At 44.8% G+C, this 23,670-nt stretch overlaps 1 non-coding gene across 1 annotated transcript; it reads left to right on the top strand.

Annotated features, from left to right (window-relative positions):
• The first annotated feature begins 8,732 nt into the window (after window positions 1–8,732).
• On the top strand, window positions 8,733–8,805 carry TRNAC-ACA (transfer RNA cysteine (anticodon ACA)). Its single transcript has one exon. It is a non-coding gene; the product is annotated as a tRNA-Cys (tRNA).
• Window positions 8,806–23,670: the final 14,865 nt, after the last annotated feature.

Raw genomic sequence — 23,670 nt, forward strand, 5'->3', positions numbered from 1 at the left:
TCACGCCTGGCTCACCTTCTGACAGCTTCAGCCTGCCTGTCATTTGCTCTTGGAGTCACTATTTACCAGGTACAGTAGTTTCTGGTAAATTGTGTACCAGAAGTAGTTATTCTCGGTTGTTCTATAGTGAGTTGGGTTGTTGTCCACTGGGCTAAGCTCTGAACTAGCCAGTACTGAACCCTTGTTCCTCAGGCGAAAATACAGGGCTTGGTTCCTGTGAGCCTCTGGTCACAACTTTTTCATCAACTGAACAAAACATAAACTTGTTTTATGTGTTTCTGTTTAAACACACCTTATTTAGTAAATTGTTGATTCATTAGTATTGAACTCATGGACAACAGCACTGGAATTAATGCCTGAACAAAGATGATCCAACACATGTGTTTTCTCCATAAGGCACGTCACACCTTCCTGAGCTTAGGAATACTGGACAGCACTTCAGAGCTAAACTTGGAATCATTTTAAACAGCAAAAATCAGCAACAAAAGGGACAAAAATGCAAATTACATAGCATCAGATAGACCACGAAAGCCACTTGTCTGAGAGCTGAAATAGCAAGGCAGAGTGTGCTCATCTCTGGAAGGTACTCAATGAACATGTCTAGGATGAATGAAGATACCAGGGCCAAGGGAAGTGAAGCCACTTTCCAAAGGGCACACAGTCAGGCTAAGGCCAGAGTTGAATCTGTGAGCTGGTTTCCTACTTTTGACCACTGGTCCACTGGCTTTCACACTGTTTCCTTCATGACCCATTGAAGAAATAGTGTTACCTGTTGCCCCAGTACCTGCAAACATATAAGCACGTTCTGCTGCTGCTAAGTCACTTCAGTTGTGTCCGACTCTGTGCGACCCCATAGATGGCAGCCCACCAGGCTCCTCTCTCTGTGGGATTCTCCAGGCAAGAATACTGGAGTTGGTTGCCATTTCCTTCTCCAATAAACATGTTCAGATATAGATAAATTGGAAGTTTCACTAATACTTTCCCTTATTTATTATGATGAGTAATGAACACTGAAATTTTATGTCCTTTTCTGTCAAAGCTCTTGAGCCACAGATCACCAGGGACACAGTAGAAGTTGAACTAGTCTCTTGGTGGTGAGAAAGCTCCAACCCCCTGGGGAACCAGGAAGCACTCAGAAAGGGGGTCCTGGAGAGGGGTTACTGTGGGATTTGGGTTGTTTTTAGGTGGTTTTGGTGAGAGTTGAAGGAAGCAGGGCTTTGATCTGGACTGGATGCTGTCAGGAAGCAAGACAAGTCTATGTTTATCTTAATTATTCTTATGTAGCATGGAGGCTGACGCTGTCAGCGGTGGAGTGGCAGCATTCATTAGCCAGAATACAGGGGTGTTTACTCATTCTAGGGTGTGGACAACGTTTGTGCTCTCTGGTTTCACACAGGATTATGGAGTGCTCTTTTTTGTCTTCACCTGTCACGGCTGCATTACAATTGGTGGTGTTGGTGTTCTCTGAAATTGCTCATATTCAACAGAGAACGCCGTGGCCAGCTCTCAACTTCACTGAAGCCTGACTGACATGCTAGGCTGGTTCTTGGATTCCGTGGCTGCTTTTCTCTTTTGATTTTTTGTCCTTTTAAAAAGTTGACTTTGCTACTTATTTGACTCATGGCCCACGATGGGTACCTTCTGCTGTTTGGCAAACACTTAGTGACTGTCACAGTCATCTTGTACATCCTGGGCTCCCTCTACCTAGATTTCAAACTCGGCTACACATTGGACACCTGGGAAGCGGGACCAATCCTGCTCTCTGGGTCCCTTCTTTAGTTAATCCAAAGAGTTTCTTGGGCATTGAAATCTGAAGAATCTCTTCAAAAGTTTGCAATTGCAACCTTGGTTGAGAATCACTGGTCTAGAGCCAAGAATCTCATAGACTGAGGACTTCTGAGAGAAGAGTCCTCCTCTATCCTCTAACACTCAGCATCAGTGGCATAGGGAACACCACTAAAGAAAGATGGGGCCTTGCTTTCGAAGCAGCTTAAGTTTAATCCTCTTTATAAAGAGCCATTTCTAGTGGGGGTAGTTCAGGGGGTGGCACTGCCCATGGGAGATTTTTGGATATTTGGATGAACTTTGTTTGATATTTGCAATGATGGCTTTTAGCGAAGAGAAACAGGATGTCGGACACCTGAAGTGCCAAGGCTAGGATAGTCATTGCAAGTCCCATGCATCATTCAACTGCCTCACTGGATATACATATGGAGAAACCTGTTTATTAATATCTGAGCCCAAAATCCATCTCTGTTTTCCACGTATATATTAAGTAAGTTTTGGTTTAATATCTGCTGAATTCATTAGAATGCAACTATTGTGTCGATTGAAAGTTACTCTTTATATCCTTTAGAACTTTCCCAAATTCTCATTCTAATTTTGGAAAATCTTGACACAAGTGTCAGTGCTGTGTGCATTGAGTCCCCACACCAGACCACAGAGGTGAGTCTAACTTGTTGCTGTTGAGTCCACGGTGCTCCAACACACAAGGTATCATCTGACCACCTCATGTCTTCTGGTTAAGTGTCAACAAGCATTTAAATAACTAGAAATTCATTTCATTTATATAGTTAGGTTATAATTTTTTGAAAAGTGATGCATGAGGAAGGTAATATTCATCAGTTTAACTTCAGGGCAATGAAGGGACATTCTAAAATATTTATAATAATAGGAGGGTATTAGGGACAAGAGAGTTGATGTTTTCAATATCTGCTGCTGCTTAATAAATCAGCTCATAGCTCAGCAGCCCTTTGAAAACAATAACCATGTATTACCTGTCATGGTTTCTATGGGTCGGGAATTCAGGACAGGCTCAGGCAGCCAGTTCTGGCTTGGAGTCCCTTGTGCAGATGTAATTGCTAGTCAGCCAGGGCTGCATTCATCTGAAGGCTTGACTGGGGCCAGAGGAGCCACTTCAACAGTGGCTCCCTCACATAGCTGGGAAATTGGTGTGGGATGTAGGCTGGGGACTTTGCCTCCTTTCCACACGGGCTTCCCCACGGCACCATGGAGTGTCCCCACAGCTCCTGCTGCACCCTGAGCAGGTGCCCGAGAAACCGAGGTGGAAGCTGCGATCTCCTTTATAACCTAACCTTAGGAGTTGCACATTGTCACCTCTGCCGTACACTGTTACAAAGATCTGCCCAGGCTCAAGGGGATGGAACACACCCTACCCCTTGATGAAAATGGGTCTATGTTACGTTAGAAGAACATGTGAGATGAGATGTATATTGATATGACCATCCTGTAAACACAATCTGCTACAGTTGAGGAGCGCTGAAGTAATGTCAAGTATTCTCTGCTGAAGGGCGCCTGCCACAGGACTCTTGATTTTATTTTATTTGGTGCCTGGCATACAGCAAATGCTCATTAATTGTTGACTGGACTATTGGATAGCTTCTTTTGCTAAAATTTTCCATGATCCAAGCACTTTTCTAAATGTTCTGTAAATATTAGCTGATTTAATCTTTGTCAAACCTATGGGGGAGGTATTATTATTACTATTCTGACTCCACAGATAAAGAAACTGAGGCCCACAGTCACACAGTCTATTAGTGATGGAGCTGCAAATCTGGCTTCTGAGTCTGGGCTAAGTTACCTTTACCTTTGACCCCAAAGGAATCACAAATCCAGAAGCCCCAGACTCCAAAACACAACATGGTCTTGGACCATGGAAATCAGAGTGGTGGCTCGTCTGGGCCAAGGTCTGGAGAGAGCCAACTAAAGTACTTGGCTTTTTAGCCACAGTCATCAAGACAGTATGGTACTGGCACAAAGACAGAAATATAGATCAATGGAACAGAATAGAAAGCCCAGAGATAAATCCACGAACCTATGGACACCTTATCTTCGACAAAGGAGGCAAGGATATACAGTGGAATAAAGACAACCTCTTTAACAAGTGGTGCTGGGAAAACTGGTCAACCACTTGTAAAAGAATGAAACTAGAACACTTTCTAACACCATACACAAAAATAAACTCAAAATGGATTAAAGATCTAAATGTAAGACCAGAAACTATAAAACTCCTAGAGGAGAACATAGGCAAAACACTCTCCGACATAAATCACAGCAACATCCTCTATGACCCACCTCCCAGAATGTTGGAAATAAAAGCAAAACTAAACAAATGGGACCTAATGAAACTTAAAAGCTTTTGCACAACAAAGGAAACTATAAGCAAGGTGAAAAGACAGCCCTCAGATTGGGAGAAAATAATAGCAAATGAAGAAACAGACAAAGGATTAATCTCAAAAATATACAAGCAACCCCTGAAGCTCAATTCCAGAAAAATAAATAACCCGATCAAAAAATGGGCCAAAGAACTAAATAGACATTTCTCCAAAGAAGACATACAGATGGCTAACAAACACATGAAAAGATGCTCAACATCACTCATTATCAGAGAAATGCAAATCAAAACCAGAATGAGGTACCATTACATGCCAGTCAGGATGGCTGCTATCCAAAAGTCTACAAGCAATAAATGCTGGAGAGGGTGTGGAGAAAAGGGAACCCTCTTACACTGTTGGTGGGAATGCAAACTAGTACAGCCACTATGGAAAACAGTGTGGAGATTTCTTAAAAAACTGGAAATAGAACTGCCATATGATCCAGCAATCCCACTCCTGGGCATATACACCGAGGAAACCAGATCTGAAAGAGACACGTGCACCCCAATGTTCATCGCAGCACTGTTTATAATAGCCAGGACATGGAAGCAACCTAGATGCCCATCAGCAGACGAATGGATAAGGAAACTGGTACATATACACCATGGAATATTACTCAGCCATTAAAAAGAATTCATTTGAATCAGTTCTAATGAGATGGATGAAACTGGAGCCCATTATACAGAGTGAGGTGAGCCAGAAAGATAAAGACCATTACAGTATACTGACACATATATATGGAATTTACAAAGATGGTAATGATAACCTTATATGCAAAACAGAGAAAGAGACACAGATGTACAGAACAGACTTTTGGACTCTGTGGGAGAAGGCGAGAGTGGGATGTTTCAAGAGAACAGCACTGAAACATGTATATTATCTATGGTGAAACAGATCACCAGCCCAGATGGGATGCATGAGTCAAGTGCTCGGGCCTGGTGCACTGGGAAGACCCAGAGGGATTGGGTAGAGAGGGAGGTGGGAGGGGGGATCGGAATGGGGAGTACATGTAAATCCATGGCTGATTCATGTCAATGTATGACAAAAACCACTACAATATTGTAAAGTAATTAGCCTCCAACTAATAAAAATAAATGAAAAAAAAAAGTACTTGGCTTTTTAAAGACTTTAGGATCTTCATTTAACCTTTTGGTTAGGGAAGTGACAGATTGTTTCCAAGTATTATCTCCCACCCCATATACTCTTTTTAAGATGACATTGATCAAGGAGGGAGGACTTGTGGCTAAAGTAGAGTTACAACATGCAGACTTCCAAGGCTAGATCATAAAAGCTGATATAGCTTCTGCACGAATCCCTCGAGTTCCCTTGATCTTGGAACTTAATGACCACACCTTTAAGAAGACCAAATGGCCCTTGGAGAAGCCCATGTGGAGAGAAACCAAGGAACCTATTCCCCGCCCCTCTCCAATTTTCTCATTTCTGAGTCCTAGAGTAGCAAATCTTAGAGTCATTAAGACTTGGGTTAAAATCCTAGGTATGCACTTGCTTACTGTGTGTCCTTCAGCATGGGTTAACTTCTCTCTTCCATAAAATGGGTATGATAATGGATTTGTTTCAGTTTCAATAATGAGGTTGAATAAGATGAAGTGTGACCAGAACTCAGTACATAGGAGGCGCTCATTAAATGTCCATTTTGTTCCTCCTCCTGTTACATGACGTGATGGTTAATTTTATGTATCAACTTGGCTGGGCTGTAGTGCTTAGATATTTAGTCAAACATTATTCTAGATGTTTCTGTGAAGGTGTTTTTTTGGATGGGATTAACTTTTAAATAGGACTTCCCTGGTGGCTCAGACGGTAAAGCGTCTGTCTACAATGCGGGAGACCTGAGTTTGATCCCTGGGTCGGGAAGATTCCCTGGAGAAGGAAATGGCAACCCACTCCAGTACTCTTGCCTAGAAAATCCCATGGACAGAGGAGCCTGGTAAAGCACATTATCTTCCACTATGTGGGTGGGCCTCATCCAATCAGTTGACAGCCTCAACAGAACAAAGACTGACCACCCCTGAGCACAGAGGAATTCTACCAACAGACTGCCTTTGGACTTGAACTGAAAGTCTTCTCCAAGTCTTCAGCCTACCAAATTTTGGACTTGCCAATCTCCCTAAATATGCAAGCTAATAATTCCTTAAAGCAAATCTCTCTCTCTCTCATACACACACACACACACACACACACACACACACACACACACACACATACACACCTGTAGTCCTCTTTCTCTGGAGAACCCTGACCAATACACAGGTTGAGTTTGGGATACTGTATTTTTCAAAGACAGTTTCACTTATTTATATAGATGATACCTGGATAGATTCTAGCCTACATGCTTTTCTTATAAAGTGATTGAAATGTCTTCCATTGAAGGATGATGTCTATGTTCTCTCTTTGATTCTGACAATATATATGGCAAAATATTAATACCATGTGCTTCTAACACTAAGATGTAAACAGGATACAGCTTCTGCCTGGCTATTTTTCTCTCAAGACAAACATCTTTGTATCCCTGAATTTTAACTATCTATCTGTCTAATAAGTTGCTGCTGCTGATGCTAAGTCGCTTCAGTCGTGCCCCACGCTGTGCAACACCATAGATGGTAGCCCACCAGGCTCCCCGGTCCCTGGCATTCTCCAGGCAAGAACACAGGAGTGGATTGCCATTTCCTTCTCCAATTCATGAAAATGAAAAGTGAAAGTGAAGTCGCTCAGTCGTGTCCGACACTGAGCGATCCCATGGACTGCAGCCCACCAGGCTCCTCCATCCATGTGATTCTCCAGGCAAGAGTACTGGAGTGAGGTGCCATTGCCTTCTCTCTAATAAGTTGCAGCAACAGGAAAACCCCCGTGCTGGAGAGGCCACAAGGAAAGACCAAGATGTACATGTCTGAGGAACCTGACAACAAGACATAAGCAAGAAGAAGCCTTTGAATGGTTCTGCCCCAGTCATGGTTGGGCTGCAGTGATGGGGAGACCCCAGGTGGGAGCTGCCTGTCTGAGCCAAGTCCAGTGTCACAACTTCAAGTGATAATAATGTTAAATGACTGGTATTGTTTTAAGCCAGTGTCTTGTGGTGATTTTTTAATACCACCACAGCAAGAAAGAATTTCAGAAATTATACCAGCCTTCTCTGCTTCAAGAGGTGGAGAGAGAAAGTCAGCTTAGAACAGATTTTATTTGGAATAAATTCCCTTGAGTGACTTCCATTACTTACTGTCTTTGGGCACCAGTTACCCACTCTCTGGGGTAAGGAATACAGAACCTGTGTGGCCTGGCAAAGATGGCTCCTCTAAGTCCTGCTTGGTATATGAAACTAGACAAGTTGCAGGTACATTTACTATAAGGAGGATCTCAGGAAGAAAAGAATCGAGGTCCCTAAGCTCTTGCCTTTTGAGGTTCAATATTACTGGAAGTTTTTGATAAAATGAACTTGTCTTGATTGAGGTTGGCAGCTGATGTTGCCCAGGTTTACATCTCTACTCTGACTTCTTTGAAATCCAAACAATATATCAATCTTCTGCTTGCAGTCTCCATTTGGTGGTCTTCTAGGTAAATCCAATCTAATGTGCTCAAAGCAGAACTCTTGATTTCTTCCTCCCTGACCCCCAAATCCATGCTCTCATGAATTTTGGTAGACAGCACCCCATCTGCCCTGATGCTCAGGCCCAAACCAAAGAATCTTCTTTGATTCCCCTTTTCTCTCACATCCCTTATCCAAATCACCATCAAGCCCAAATGGCACCACCTCCAAAGGTGTGTTCTCAGTTATGTCTGATTCTTTTGCAACCCCATCAACTTTAGCCTGCCAACTTCCTCTGTCCATAGAATTTTCCAAGCAAGAATACTACAGTGGGTTGCCATTTCCTTCGCTAGGGGATCTTCCTCACCCAGGGATCGAACTTGTGTCTCCTGCATCTCCTTCACTGGCTGGCAGATTCTTTATCACTCCACTGCATACCCCAATGGCTCAGTGCATAAAGAAGCTGCCTGCAATGTAGGAAACACAGGAGATGTGGATTCGATCCCTGGGTGAGGAAGATTCCCTGAAGTAGATGGCAACCCACTCCAGTATTGTTACTTGGAAAATTTCATGGACAGAGGAGCCTGGTACTGTCCATGGGGTTGCAAAAGAGTCAGACACGACTGTAGCCAGTGACTCTAACTCACCACCTCTAAAACCTGCCCCCAATCCGTCACAGGTCTCCTTCTCCACCACTAGCCTGGGCCAAGCTACCTGATGTCTCTCTTGTCTAGAAGGCACCAGCCTTCTAATTGCTATCTACTTGTGAACAGCTGGGCTGGTGCTACCGTCTCAAACTCAGGCCTGGGACTCATAGAAAAGGCTACACTCGCTTGACTTCAGCTGGCAGGCCTAGACTGACATCATGATTTGGGGGAATGACTGAACATGAGAAGGGGACTTACATACTGAATGTGTCCCAGTTTGAGAGCTCCTGCAGGCACCACTGTGGTGAGTGAGTGAGGACTGTGCAGGACCAGTGTTTAACACAAACCCCATGAGTCAGGAAGCTACCAGCTTCCCTGGTGGCTCAGATGGTAAAGCGTCTGCCTACAATGCAGGAGACCTGGGTTCGATCCCTGGGCCAGGAAGATTCCCCCGGAGAAGGAAACAGCAACCCACTCCAGTATTCATGCCTGGAAAATCCCATGGACTGAGGAATCTGGGGGGGCTACAGTCCATGGGGTCCCAAAGAGTTGGACACGATTAAGCGACTTCACTTTCACTTTCACTTTCCTGAGTCAGGAGCCCAACACTAGTGCCAGGGACTTCCCCAGAAGCTGGCCCATTTGAAAGTAGAACTGAAGCTTTCACATGAAGTGAGTCCAGTAGCTCTTGGGCAGAATAGACCACACAAGCCCCAGAAATTGGAGCTCAGGTGGTCTCTGTTTAGTCTGAAGACACAGGAAGAAACTTCATTTACCTTGTACATCCTTGTACATAAGGTTGTCTACTCTAATACCAGCAAAGTTGGAAGTGCCATGAGAAGCCCCGGTTTCCATTTTATTGACAGAAACAGACCCACAGATGAGAAGAGAAGGAAGGGCTTCCTGCTTGAGGGCAGATTGGAGCCCCAGCTTATGAAATCAAGCCACTTCCTCTGTAGGGACAGGCTGAAACAGAATGCAACTGCTGTGATTTTTTTTTCCAAAAGATGAGTCAGGAGCAGGGGATGAGGCTATTATGTGATAATTATCTCCAGCATGCCCCAGGGCTGCTTGGTGGGTGTGGGGAAGGGCTCAAGATGTGGTGAGTGTTCCTGGACCCTGGGTCAGGGGTTCAAGCCCCGAGGAGTCCATCTCAGCATCCTCTTTCCCTGTCACAGCCCAAACCAGCTCCCACCAGCCTAGGGGCATCTGTAGGCTCATCATAGGGAGTGGGGTGTGTGAGTGGGGTGCATTTGGTGTTGATGAGTAAAAACTGCTGTCATCACTATCCTCAAATCTCAGAGACTGTCTCTCTCACAACTTCCTGCCCAGATCAATTCCCTTAGTCAAATTCTCAATGGAAACTTGATCATAGTTCCAGCTTCATAGTCCAAGTGGTGGTTCGTCTGCTGCCCCGATGTTAAGAAGTCTTTTCTTCTGCTGAACCAAGGTCTGTTTTCTTACAACTTCTCCCCACTTGTCCCCACTCTTGCCCTTACCCCCACAGAACACATCTGTTCCAGTTGCCCCTTGATGATTTTATAGTTCTATTATTGAGAAGTCCTGCCCTGTCACCTCCACCAGTTCTACATTTGCCCTAACCCAGGAGGTTACAGATCTGGTCCCTGGGTGATCTGTCCCCAGAGCTGCTACTTAGATGATCTAAGTCACCTGTACTGGTCAACATTACTCTCCCATGACCTGGTGAGCTGATGTTCAGGGCTGGGGGCCAGGACCCTAAAGGGAGAAAGCAGCAGGTCTGAAGTTACAGCCAATTCTTCCCTAGGAGTGTCCTCCCGAGCCCTCATGGGACTGATGGACTCAGGGGAGGGGAATTCTATGTATGGGGCAGCCCAAAGCAGGGAGATGGATGTATATGTAGGAGGGTTTTGGGACCCCATCAAAACAAACCCAGTGGTTACCTCCTCCATGTGCTCAGCTTGAATTTTCCTCTCTGAGATGTATGTTTCTGTCTTCATAAAATCATCAAGGCAGTAGGATTATAGCTGTTTGCCTACACGTTTCTCTCCTCCACTAAGAGGTAAGCCCCATGAAGGCAAGGTCTGGGTCTCATTCTCTGTGGGTCGTTAGAGCCTGGCTCAGGGCCCAGGGCATAGTGGATGCTTGGTGAACGTGGTTGGAGAATGAATGGCTGGGATAAGAGCAGCTGATGCTCACAGCTTCCTGGCACGGCCTCAAGGATCAGCATGTATGCCTCTCCACCTGCTTAAGCCCCAGCTTCCCCACCCATCCATAATCTCTCCCTCTCAAGTTGTCACATTTCAAAGCCTGCCCTTCTTTCCAGACTTCCTTCCTTCTGCTGCCCTCCTTCCCTTCTCCATCCCACCTTCCTCTCTTAGCCTTCCTTCCCACACTGTATAGTGGTTAGGAGCCTGATTTCAGAGGCACACAGTTGAGTTTAAATAAAGACTTTACCACTTGCCAGTTGTGTGACCTGAGGCAGGTGACTGACCCTTTCTGAACTTCAGTTTCCTGATGAAAATGATAATAGCTGCCTCCTTGGGTGGTGAGGATTAAATGAAATAATTCACATAGAATAATTAGAAAAGTACTGGCACATATGAGGTACTCAGTAAATGTGCATGTTATTAATCATATTATTATTGTAATATTTGCGCAAGAACTCCTGGCTGCCATTCCAGGGTTCTGATAGTCAATGCAATTCTGAATCTTTCACTTATTGGCTATGTGACTATGGATAAATTAGTAGACCTTTCTGAAGTACAGATTTCCTTACCTGAAAAGTGCCAATAACAATACTTTCCTCATAGGATTTTGGGGGGAGGATATGATTAAATAGGGTAATAGGGAAATGCATTACCTAAATCTGTAAATTCTGAGAGTAAAAGGAGAAGCCATTAATAAACACTCTATGACAAGCTTCAGCCAGGTGAGTGGTCTTCTTACTTATGAGGTACTTAGTACAGTGCTGGGTTCACAGTTATGAGATCTGTAGATGGGGTTTTATATCATCACCCCCTCCTTTCTCCCCCACCACTTTGGCCCTCTTCTCCTAATTCCTACACACATTGTTTTTCTTTTTGTTCCCTCTTCACCTCTTGCTTAAATTACTTCATGGCCCCAAGAACCTGAGGACATTTTGAACTCTTTGACCCAACCTGTTACTATAGCGAAATTGAGGGTCAGTGAGAGAAGGGATTTCCCTGTTGCATGGGGGTCAGCATGTCATTTCCCCTGGTCAAGAGCCATCAAATCCACAACCATTATGCTGGCATTTAAGGCGCACCTACCACTCCCTCCCCTGTCAACCCCGCCTTCTGCTCCTCAGCTCACTTGCTCACCAGCTGGCCTAAGAAGGAGTTCCATTTAGAGAGACGAGTCTGTGTGCAGAGGATTGCCTGCCAGCCGCAGCCCTAGCCCACCCCAGCTGTTTTTCCTCTTTCCCTTGGGTGACACCAAGACATTGATGATGCTCTGCTACCTGGATCTCTGCTCCAGCCTGGGGATGGAACACCAGTGGGACTGAACCCAGGAGTCTCTGCTAAAAACAACATCTCCCAGACTCTGGACTCCACATAATTGGTTTTTAATGGGTTCCATTATGACTATATCCTTACTGTGCATTATGGGTGCCTGACCTTCACAACTAAGTGATTAACTGAGGAGTTGCTGACCTCAGAAGCTGCTAACCTTGCTCTCATCAGTTGGCAGTGGCCCATCAACTCCAACCCAGTATCCCAGACAGAGACAATTCCACATATAATATTCTTAAAATTTCTGAGCCGAAAGATTATTGTAATTCAACAATGACAAAAAGGATCCAATTTCATTTGCTAATCAGCTGATCAACTGGCAGGGACTACCTGAAGAACTATGCTGAGAATTCTGGGGCCACATCCAGGCTCTTGTAGGGAAGAGCTCTGGCATCAGCTAGTGATGTCTGTCAGGGACAGTATGAAGGAGGATGAGAGAAGGAGAGGCCTGCAGGCCACAGACTTTAGATCCAAGATCTGAGATCTCAGTCTTTCAAACACAGATTGCATAGTAGGCTTGGTCTACCTGCTCTCAGGAGCAGGCTCCCAAGAAGCCAGAAGGACCCAGAAGACTGGGGAAATGAATTCAACCTACCAGTCAACTTATACACTAGGCATGATGGATCCAACTTTGATATTTTCAGGTGGAGAAATTGAGAGAGGAACGATCACCCAGCAAGTTAATAACGACCTGACCTGGAGGCCTCCATCCCCAACTTTGGTCATAGGAGGATCCTTTCTCAGCAATTAAACTTGGCCAGATTTAAGGCTGATAGATAGTATGCTAAATACTGAGGGAAGAGGGACCTCTAGGTGAGTCCCAAAATACAGATCTTGAAGGGAGCAAAGCCAGTATCTCTCATCCAGGACCAAAGGGAGAAGCAACCATAGCTCTTGAAACTGAAGGCTGGGGTAGCAAGGTGTGATCATCAGAGAGCAGACCTTCCCAAGAGCCAGAAGGACCCAGGATGCCAATGACGTCCCCAATTGCCAGGCGCCAGTAAGAAGAGGAAGTTAAAATATGATAAGGAAATTAAAATACCAGCCTTGAAAGTTGAAGAGTAAACAGGACTTGATTCATATAACTGTTACACAATACTGAACAATTGAAAATAGAAACATCTTTTAAAGACCTGTGAAAGTAAGATCCCTGCTTCTGCTGACCTGCTCATCACTGCAGCCCAGCTCCCAGTCCAGAGTAGGTACAAAGTAATCATTAACTAAAATACATATTCCTGGGGAAGGTGGGGAATTTACCTTTCATTGTATTGGGGCTCCAGGGGGAGGCACATTTTCTGAGTGTTATGTTGACAAGGCCCCACATGAGATACTGCTGGGGCTGTGAATACTTGGTCTCATCAGTTCCTCACTGCAGGCCTGTGAGATGATCTGAATTATAATACCCATTTTACAGATGAGAAAAGTGGAGGCACCAAGGGCAAATTCTCTTGTTCACACTCAAATTGCTCTTTTCACCTGGGCCAGAGCTGCACTCACCCTCAGCTCTCTGGAGTGGGGATCAGAAGAGGATGCAGCCCATGGGTGCCTCACTCTTCTCACCCAGCCCACAACCCCCAGCTCTGCCTGGACATGTTTCTGGATCCTTGTAATGTACATAGAGTGTGAGAAGATTTCAGACCTTCTTCGCTTCCCTTTCTGCTCCCCCTCCTCCAGTCAGTCCCATAGGATGTGTGGGGGAGGCCTGGCCCCAGTTCAGGAAGGACTTGCTTGCTGGGTGGTCGGGGCAGGCTCTTACTGTCTCTGGGCCTCTGCATCCTTATGAACATGAGGGAATAGCTCATGGCCTGGGCAGCACCGTGGTGCTAAGAAGCAGTGACCCAAATTTCTTTCCACAGACACCTGCTTCCGAAGTTCCTCTCATGGGCCTGGTGCCCTGAGGCCCCCAGGCCCTGCCCACTCACCTGCCATGACAGGGCTGCCCGACTCCTTGCTTCCTCTGCTTGGTGGTGTGCGAACCGTCAGGACAGTGTTTCTGAGCAGCCAACCAGACCCACGTTAACAAGGCAAGTGTTGGGACACTCCTAGGCAGGACAGTCAGAATTCAGAAGGAGGCGTGGCCCTGCTACTCCAGCCATGACACCTACAAGACACCTAATCACCCAGTAATTGCCTTGGTTTGCACCTAGAATTTGTCCAGTGTGGGAGGGGCTCCAGCTAAGAGGCTTCCAAATGCAAAGTCGAGAGCCAGACTGTGAAAGAAACAATCCCACAAGCCTGGGAACAAGTTTTATGGTCTGCTGTTCTTACAAGAAAGCAGAGGCTCAAAGAGGGGGCCCTAAATGTACATGGCTACCAGTTGCAGAGCCGGAATGGGCCCAGGCCTCATGGCAACCAGTCCAGGGCAGTTTTCTCCCCTCCTGGTTGAGGAGAGAAGGTCCTGGAAACCACAGTTCTTTCTTGTGTGGGCTCCAGAAGTGTCTACAGGAGCAGTGACCCACCACCCTCTCCCAGGGATGTGCCCCCACCACACCACACCCTCCTGCACACTTCCAACCCGCAGCAGAGCTCAGCCTCCACAGAGGAGCCCTTAGGTTCAAAGGAATAAACTTTAGATCCAGCTGGCCCAGTTTAGAAGGCCAGTTCCTGCCCCTGGTCACTCTGACTCTGCAGAGGTGATCCACCGAGTTTTAGCAACCTCTCTTTATCTGGTGACTAAGGAAATGAGAGAGGAAACTCTGGGGCAGGGCTTGGGTGCTTAGGGAGCCTGACTCACTGGTCCCCTGCTCTTACGGTCTCCCATACTTTAGGAGTTGAACCATTCCCGAGCTTGTCTGGCCCTTCAGTGTTGGGATCTCTGAGCTCTGTAGTGCAGAGGTGGGAACATCATGCTGCCTGGGCTAAATCTACTCTGGGGATTGAAAGGAGACCCTTGGCCTGAGTTCTTGTGGGATCTTCTATCCTTTGGACTCCTTGCAGGGCCTCCCTGTGACAACCCAACTGCCTGGTGTCAACCTAGGCTTTTGGGAGGAAGTGAATAATAAAGAGGGGAGAGGCCCTCTGGTTCAAAGCAAGGCTAATATACTGATCTTTATGAACTGGCTCCAGCCTGGAACTTAGAGACCTGAGAGCCACTGGTGCCCCATGACCTTGGATAAGACCTCTCCATCTGAGAATGCTGTCTTCCCACCCTGTGAACCAAAAAGGACTTGCCTAAAGTATTCTCAAAGGCATTTCCAGCTCAAAGTCTAAGGTTCTAGGGCCAGAAGACTCTAGACTTGTGTGGAATGCAATGGGGGGAAATTTATTTTCAGGGGAGCTCGGAGGGGAGTTTCTCTTTGTTGGGAAGTGCCTTGAGAGGAGGCCCCGGGGCCATCAGAGGCCGAGTGGGGCGGGCCAGGGAGGAAAGAGGAAGTGGGAGGGAGTAGACTCCCTGAGATGGGCACGGAGGGGCAGGTGGTGGTCTCTATACCATGCACCCTTGCTCCCCTCTTGCTAGTGTGATCATCATTTGGGAAAGTGTATAAAAATCCCAAGGTGTTTGATGTGGTTGGTTTTCTTACAGAAAGTGGCCAAGTGGTTGCGTTCTGCCTGCTGGTTTGATGCAGGCCAAACATCTTTATGGGCTCTTTGCAGGCTCACACGCCTTTAATTACTGACATCTGGCACCTGGCTCCTTCTCTCATGCCCTGCAGCCTGCTGCCCTGGGGGCTGGGTAGACCTGGGCCCTCCGAAGCTGTTCTTCTGCCTATATAGGGTCAGGCTCCTCCCTGCTAATGACAGTCTCACTCAGGGCCCTTTTATCTTTCATCTTGGGTTTGCTTGCCTGGACTGGGGCTTCCAAAAGACGACAGGGGCATTCCAAAATCGCCCCTTCAACAAACCCAAACAATTCATTGTCAGATTTAGGGGAACGCAGCCTGGCAGTAGAGCCCTGGGATGAGAGTCAGGAGACTGGGTTCTGTATCTCTGGGTCAAACTGGCTGTGTGGCCCACAGCAAGTCACTTACTGTCTCTGAGACTCTATCCTCATCTATGAAATAAGGGTGTGAGCTGGATCTTATTGGTTCTAACATTCTCTGATTCTAAATGATTAGACTAGAGATGACAGACAGGAGCCAAAGACTGAGAAAACTCAGGATACTCCAGTGTCCAGCATATAGTGGGTGTTTCACAAGTTAAAATCTGTGTTATGGAATAAATATGCTTTCAAATAATTTAATTATTTTTCTTGCTGTAAAGAAAACTATACTTATAGAAAATCCAAGCAACACAGAGGAAGAAGAAAGCATACATGCATATTGCCTCAAACATATGTAAAATAAATTTAGATAAATCCCATTGTCCAGAGAAGCTCGTTTGTTACCTGCCCTTTATGCTTAACCATATAAATGCTCATATGATGCTTTCTTTTCAAATTACAGACTGCACATATACTGTCATCAGCAGTGGTGTCTCTTGTGTGAGTTTACATAATTTAGTTAACCCTCCCCAAATCGATGGGGATTTAGATTGTTTCCAGTATTTTTGTCCTTATAAAGAAATATAATACTATTTTCCCTGGTATTTGTGAGGGCTTCCTGTTTCAGTCTCCTTGACTGAAGACATCTTGAGGGTCTTGGAGTTCCCTGTCCTCTCACTTGCTCCCAGCACCAAGCCCTAGATCTGGTGGAGAGGAGGTCCTGCTAAGTAGCCCTGTCCTTTTGGTGGTGGTAGTACAGAAAAACAGAGGCCTCTTGGTGGGCCTTGGAGAATGGGGAAGAACTTTCTCCAGGAAGCGAAGCACCTAGAAGACTAGGCAGGGCTCCTGCCCTTTGAGCAATAATGGATTATCCACATGCTTGAGACCAGCAAAATGGAAACACCAAAATCAATTTTAAAAATAATTAAAAATTAAAAAAATCAAACTGATCACCTTGGGAAAAATAATTTTGTTGGGTTTGTTTAATTTCAAATTTACTTGTATTTTAGTTATAGGGATATTGGGAGGACATCATGGCTTTTCCAGGACTCAGGGCAACTCTCTGGCCCTGCCTCGAAGAGTGGCAGAGGCACAGCTGAGAATCTGTGGATGTGGTCTGCAGACTAGCAGCATCAGTATCACCCAGGAGATGGTTAGAAATGTAGGCTCCTGGGCCCTACCCCGGAACCCCTGAATCAGAATCTGCATTGTGACAGGTGATTTGCATGCATCCTAAAATTAGAGGAACTCTATTCAGACTTTCCCTGAATGAATAGAATTGGAGGAATTCTATTCAGACTCTATTCAGGGGCTTCCCTGGTGGCTCAATCAGTAAAGAATCTGCCTGCAATGCGAGAGACCTAGGTTCGATCCCTGGGTTGGGAAGATCCCCTGGAGGAGAGCATGGCAACCCACCCCAGTATTCTTGCCTGGAGAATCCCCATGGACAGAGGAGCCTGGCTGGCTGTAATTCATGGGGTCACAAAGAGTCAGACATGACTCAGTGACTAAGCACAAACAATTCAGACCAGTTATTCTCAAAAGAAGGTCCAGGGTTCCCAAGACTCTTTTGGCGAATCTGTGTGGTCAAAACTATTTTCATAATATTAAAACTTTTGGGGGCCTATTTCACTCTCATTGTCTCATGAGTGTACAGTGTTTTCCAGAGGCTATATGATATTGCAAAAAATTGAATGCCAAAGCAGATATGAGAATAGAGCCTTCTATTTAAAGAGATTTGCAAAAAGAGTAAAACAATGATATTCTTATTATTTTTTGTTTTTGGAAATTTAATTATTTTTCATAAATACATGTTATTTGTCTTAAGATGCAATGAGCTTGTTTGTTTTTAAGTGAGTTAATGAATAAACATTTTACAAGTTTCTCAGTGTTAATTTCCAACTTGGTAACTATCCAGAAATATAACCCACATAAACAAGTGCTCTTTGGAATTCTCAATAATTTTTAAGGGTATGAAGAGGTCCTGAGATCAAAATGTTGGAGAACTGCTGGACTAGAATATGGTTCCCCTCTAGGATTTCAGTTCTGTCCCTCAAGAGAAAAACCATAAACTGACAAATCAGAGAGGAGAGGCCTGAGGCCATGCCCTCAAGTACAGATGAGGCCATAGGACAGACGAGTCCAGGGACAGCTGTGTTGAGCTTGGGGCCGCCCACAGAGCCCCCTGGTGCTGGGAATCCTCATTTCCAGATCCCTGTGGATTCAGCAAATACAGACAGGTGCTGCTAACGGGTGAATCCAAAGGTCTGAGCAGTCGGCTGGAATTATGAGTCCCTGTGTGCTTAGGATAGAAGTTAACTCCACTGTCTTGGGAACTTGTCCTCATAGAATCATGGTGGGTCAGAGGGACCCACCAGGACTAGACCTGGACTGATCTGGTGACAAGCCATCCCTTCCCCTCTCTGGGCCTCTGCCAACCCAGGTTGTAAAATGGAAGATGACTCTGTTCCCCTCCCACCCCTGGGTGAACTCACTGGACAGCTAAGACTGTGAAGCTCTAACTCATTGCTGCATCACCTCATCCTGAAAGCGATAACCATGGTGATGTAGACAGAGTTCAGACTCTGAGAGGAAAGTTTTTGCCCAGCAAGAAAGCAAGTTCCTCTTCTACTATCATCAGGAGACCTTGTTACTGCCTGCTGTGTATGGACCAGCAGCTGCAGGGCAAGCCAGGAGGTTAGAGGTGGCCTCGTCTGGCCCTCAGAGTTCAGGCATTACCCTGTTCATCCATCAGTACTTCTGTCTGATGTCACTGAAACCACTAGGTGGTGTTTCAGGGGCTCCAAGGAACTCCAATCCTTTATGTTTCAGTGACAAAAGAATTCAGCAAGAGGCAAAGAGTAATTTGGTAGAATAGGGCACTTGTGAGGCTTACAAGTGGGCGGGTGAGAGGGTGCCTCACCCCGAGAACTTAGTGGGCTATAGTTTTATAATCAAAGGAAAAGAGGGGGAAAAAACCACTTTCTTCCTGATCCTCGAGTAGATGTCATGCTTCTGACATCAGCTCCCCCTCCAGGTTAGGCAGAGGAGCCATTTTGTCCCTACATGGTCAAGCCAGGACTGTCATGGCTCTATGGAAAAATTATTTCAGGTTTCAGTACAATGAGCATCTTTTATTTTGAAACATCACCTTTCTATAAATTATTATTTTATGCATGCAGAGAGCATGTCCAGGGATTATTAAGTTCCTGAGCTCAGCGGGCAGGATGTGGGTCTCAGGCCACCATTATTTTATTGTTTTGCAATATGTCTCAGGCTTCTGTTGCATGGTTTTGTTGCTAAACAAGCCTGCTAGGCTTTGTGGTTAAGTAAACCTGCTTTCTTGAGTAATCATTAACTTACAGGGGTCATCCATATTTTTTTCCTACTTACAATCTCCTAGTGGGATTAACTATTTAATTATTGACTTTGTCCCTTTACTCTGTCTCTATCATCATCAGGACCTAGAAGCTGCTATGAAGGTATTCAGAGCTCACTGTGTTCTTGCTTTGGGTGCTCATGATCCACTCACGATTAATTTTTCATTCATTCACTCCTTCCAAATTAGTTTGACAAATACTTCTTCATTCCCACCAAAGGGCAAATCACTGTGAAGTCTCCAGAGATATCAGTGGTTGCTGCACTTTTTCTATCAATGTCTAGATAGCAACTGATTTTAGCTTCTCCCCTTGGTTCATATTGAGTTACTCATTCTGTAATGTGGACAGTGTTTTGAAGTATTTTGAGCTAAATTATATTGTCTGGAACTCCTCATCCACTGAAGCCAAAGATGGAGGAGGATGGGCCACTGTTCAGCGCTGGCTGCCTGATTGAATGTTCTGGTTTCTGTTTGTTTTGTCCCTCACAAGACAATGGTCTTCTGGCTTTCCTGGAAAAGGGCTTAATTAACCCTAAACTTGCATTAAGAAGAGCCAGACCTAATGGATTTTACCCTCAAGCCAAAGGCAGTCCACTCCAGTACTCTTGCCTGGAAAATCCCATGGACAGAGGAGCGTGGTAGGCTACAGTCCATGGGTAGGCTACAGTTGCAAAGAGTCGGACACAACTGAGCGACTTCACTTTCACTTTACTATAAGCCAAGGCCAGAGTTCTCTGGATGCACCATTTAAGGAAAGTTCTTTCCATGTAGGAAGGGAAACCAACTTCTGCTGATTATGAGAGGAGGCAGGGGGATCAAATGAGATGAAGCAGACAGATTTACCCACCTGACTTCACCTTTCTGGACCAAGTTTCCAGAGAGGCAGGAGGGCAGGTAGGGAAGTGTTGGTAGCTCCTACTTTGAGGGAAAAGCCAAAATTAAAAAGCATTTTGCCAACTAACATTTGATGGGAAAAGATCAGAATAGTGGTTGCCTTTGGGGTGAGTTGTTGATAGGGGTTGACTTGGAAGGATCAGGAAGGAATTTTCTGCTGTGATGGATTGATTGAGACGGTTGATTGGGAGTCTCAGGTGTTTGTTAAACTTCAATAAATGTACATTTAAGATTTATATATTTTGTTGTATGTAAACTTAATATCCAAGAAAAAAGCTGTAAGCAAATTTCAAGCTTTAGTTAATGATAGGCATGCTGAAGTTTTTAGAGAGAAGTGTATCACCAAAAAATGATATGGATGGGCAGATGTGTGCTAAAACAAATATAGTAAAATGTTAAAGGAGAATATAGGGGATAGTATACAGTACTTAATAAACAATTCTTTTAACTTTACTGCATGCTTGACAATTTTCATGAAAAATTGAAAAAGGTTTTTTGCTTCATGTGATATCACCTGGTGTCACTGAACCCCTTTTGAATGCCCTTGATATGTTTTGTGAATTTCCAGGCTTGAGTCCCAGTACCCAAAGGTAGGACACACAAAAAAACTGAAAGCCCAGTCTCCTTTGTAACTAGGATACCAGCCTAAGACCTATATGCATCAAATTATACCCAGACTCTAGCTCAGAAGTGTGCAGTTTTATGACACAGACTCCTCACACAACCTGTGTTTATTGGCATGGGTGGTGGCAGGGAGCAGCTTCTGTGGTAATTGTGCTTTTCCAGACACTGCCAAGATAAGTTCCTGCCCCAAAGGTGCTATTGGCCGGGTGGGGAGGTGGGAGCATCAGTAGCAACTATCGTTTCCTTTTGTGAGGCTAGTTGTGAGGTTCCAGACATTATTCCTGGAAGCTGAGTACTTCTGATGATTCTATGGGTCCTCCTTTTACTTTTAATAAACTCAATTTCTGCTGAAAACAGCAGGTGCAGAAAGAGGATGCCTGGGAGGCAGGCCTGAAACAACCCTGTTTTATATATCAGGTAGGAATCCAGATGTTCCCACATATCTCAGGAAGTGGAGATGCTGAAAGGGCCCATGGAGGAGGTCTTCTGGCTACCTGTCTGGCATCTGAGGAGCTTTGCAGTGCTCACGATGTCCTTACAAAAAGTAAACAACCAAAAATCAACAACTCTACTTAGATCCATCAGAGAAATGAGGTTATAGGGAAAACTGCTGCCCCTTCGAGTTCCAGGGACAGACCAGCAGATACAGAGAATGACAATTTACTGAAACAGAAACCCACCAGCGGAAACCATGGCAACCTATCCTGGAACAGAAAAACCTAAGCGATGATTGATGAACTACTGGAGGCTCAGTGTGGAGAAGATCGAGAGACACAAGCTCCAAGAGACTCAGCCACAGAGAGGACTGTGCACTTTCGTGAGTTTTACCTCTAGGGGCCCCACTAGGTTCTCACAGTGAATAATGGAGGAAAAAACCTCTCAAGTTTCAGGCTGAGGGAGAGGAAAAGGAGCCTTTATGAAACATACCCTAGCTTTTCATCCTTAACAAGGCTTGCCTGTAAGAGAAACTGTTTCATTAGATGCTAACCTACTGGATAAGAATCTAACTGAATCTGGGGCAAGGGAAATACCCAACTCCAGCCTAGCCATCCTGGCTAAAGGGGTGGGGGAGAGACTGAAAAGTACTTGTGAAGGTCACAACCCGGAATCGCAGGCTTCCTAAAAGAGTGAGACCTAATCAAAGGATAATAGAATGCCTCCCCACCCCCTCAGCTTTATTTATATCAATGAAAGTATATTTTACCAGAATTCTTTTTAACCAGTCCAACTTTCAACAAAAAATTGTACAGCATACCAAAAGGTGAAAACACAGTGTTTGAGACAGCAAACATCATAACCAGACTCAGATATGACAAGGATTTTGGAATTATAAGACTGAGAATTTAAAATAACTAAGATTAATATGCTAAGGGTCCTAGTGGAAAAAGTAGACAATAAGCAAGAACAGATGGATAATGTAAGCAGGGGGATGGAAATCCTAACAAAGAATCAAAAAGAAATGTTAGAAACACTGTAACAGAAATGAAGAATGCCTTTGAGGGCTCATTAGTAGACTAGACACAGCTGAGGAAAGAATCAGTGAGCTTGAGGTTATGTCAACGGAAACTCCCAAAACGGAATAACAAAGAGAAAAAAAGGGGAAAAAAGAAGAGAACAGAATATCCAAGAATTATGGGACAATTACAAAAGGTGTAACCTATGCACAATGGGAATGTCAGAATACCAGAAAGAGGAAAAGGAACAGAAGAAATATTTGAAGCAATAATAAGAGAGAATATCTGAAGCTCCAAGGGCACCAAGCAGGCTAAGTAAAGGGCTGATTGAACCGAGGTGGTCTAGGACTGAGACAGAAGCTGCAGAAAGCAAGAACTTCTAACTGGAGACACATGTTTGGAACCACAGCCTCCAGGCCTGGGAGCCAGCCTCATTCCCAGAAAGCCAGATGGGGTCATGGACATATCAGCTGTCACCAGTAAAGACTTATCAGGTCAGATAAATTTCTCTCTAACAGAGAACTCCCTGGGGTAAGCCCCCACCCCAGGGCTCCCAGACAGTCCTAGAGAGGAACAGAAAGAGGAGAAAGAGATCCAAGAGACTGAGCATTTGTCCTGCAGGGGTTGGATCATTACTGTAGGTCACATGAGCTGGAAGTGTCTAAGGTATGGTTGATCCAAGTTTATTTTTTATTTTTATTTTTTTAAATTTTTCAGTGGGTTTTGTCATACATTGATATGAATCAGCCATGATCCAAGTTTAAAATGTGTTGTTCCTGGGATTCAGCAGGACCAGGGCTCATGAAGATTCAATCAATGATAGAAAATTTAAAAGCCATATTTTCCTATCTTTTGAGAAATTATAGTAGCTACCATTTACTGTGTGCCACGCCTCTAATCTGCTTCTTATAGATCATTTGGCATGTGTTGTCCTCATTTTTCAGAAGAGGAAACTGAGGCTTGGAAAGGACACACATTTCTTAGGGTCACAAATCTAAATATTGGTGGAATCAAAATTTGAACCTATGTAGCTTGAGTTTAGAGCCCATATTCTAAATATAGTGTTACACAGTGCATTAACTTTCCAGCTTCCCTGAAATTCTTCCATTTCCTTATTTCTGCAATAAAAAGCAAGTGCAATTTGTTGGGAAAGGAACAGGTATACCTGAAATACAGCAGGAATACAAGAAGGTAGCCATACTCTTGCCTCTCTGGTCCAGTCATCACTGTTTAAGATTCCTCTCTTTCTTTTGCCAGCTGTCAAACATATACTAGGTTTTGTGCCAGGAAAGACACCATGGAAGTTTGAGTTAGACACACTCCTGCCACCAGGTGTTATATAGTTCAGAATCCCTTAATTAATTCTGAGACAAGCTGGGACCTGGGACCCGGGACCCTGTGTTGCAGTGCTAGAACTTGGACAAACATCTCCTTGAGCAGCAAAATGCAAAGAAACGATAAGGGAGTAAAAGTAACTACATACATGCAGAGTTGGGGCAAATTATGGACAACAAGATACGAAAGA

This window comes from Muntiacus reevesi, chromosome 2 (genome assembly GCF_963930625.1).
Source record: "Muntiacus reevesi chromosome 2, mMunRee1.1, whole genome shotgun sequence".
Classification (NCBI taxonomy): Eukaryota; Metazoa; Chordata; class Mammalia; order Artiodactyla; family Cervidae; genus Muntiacus; species Muntiacus reevesi.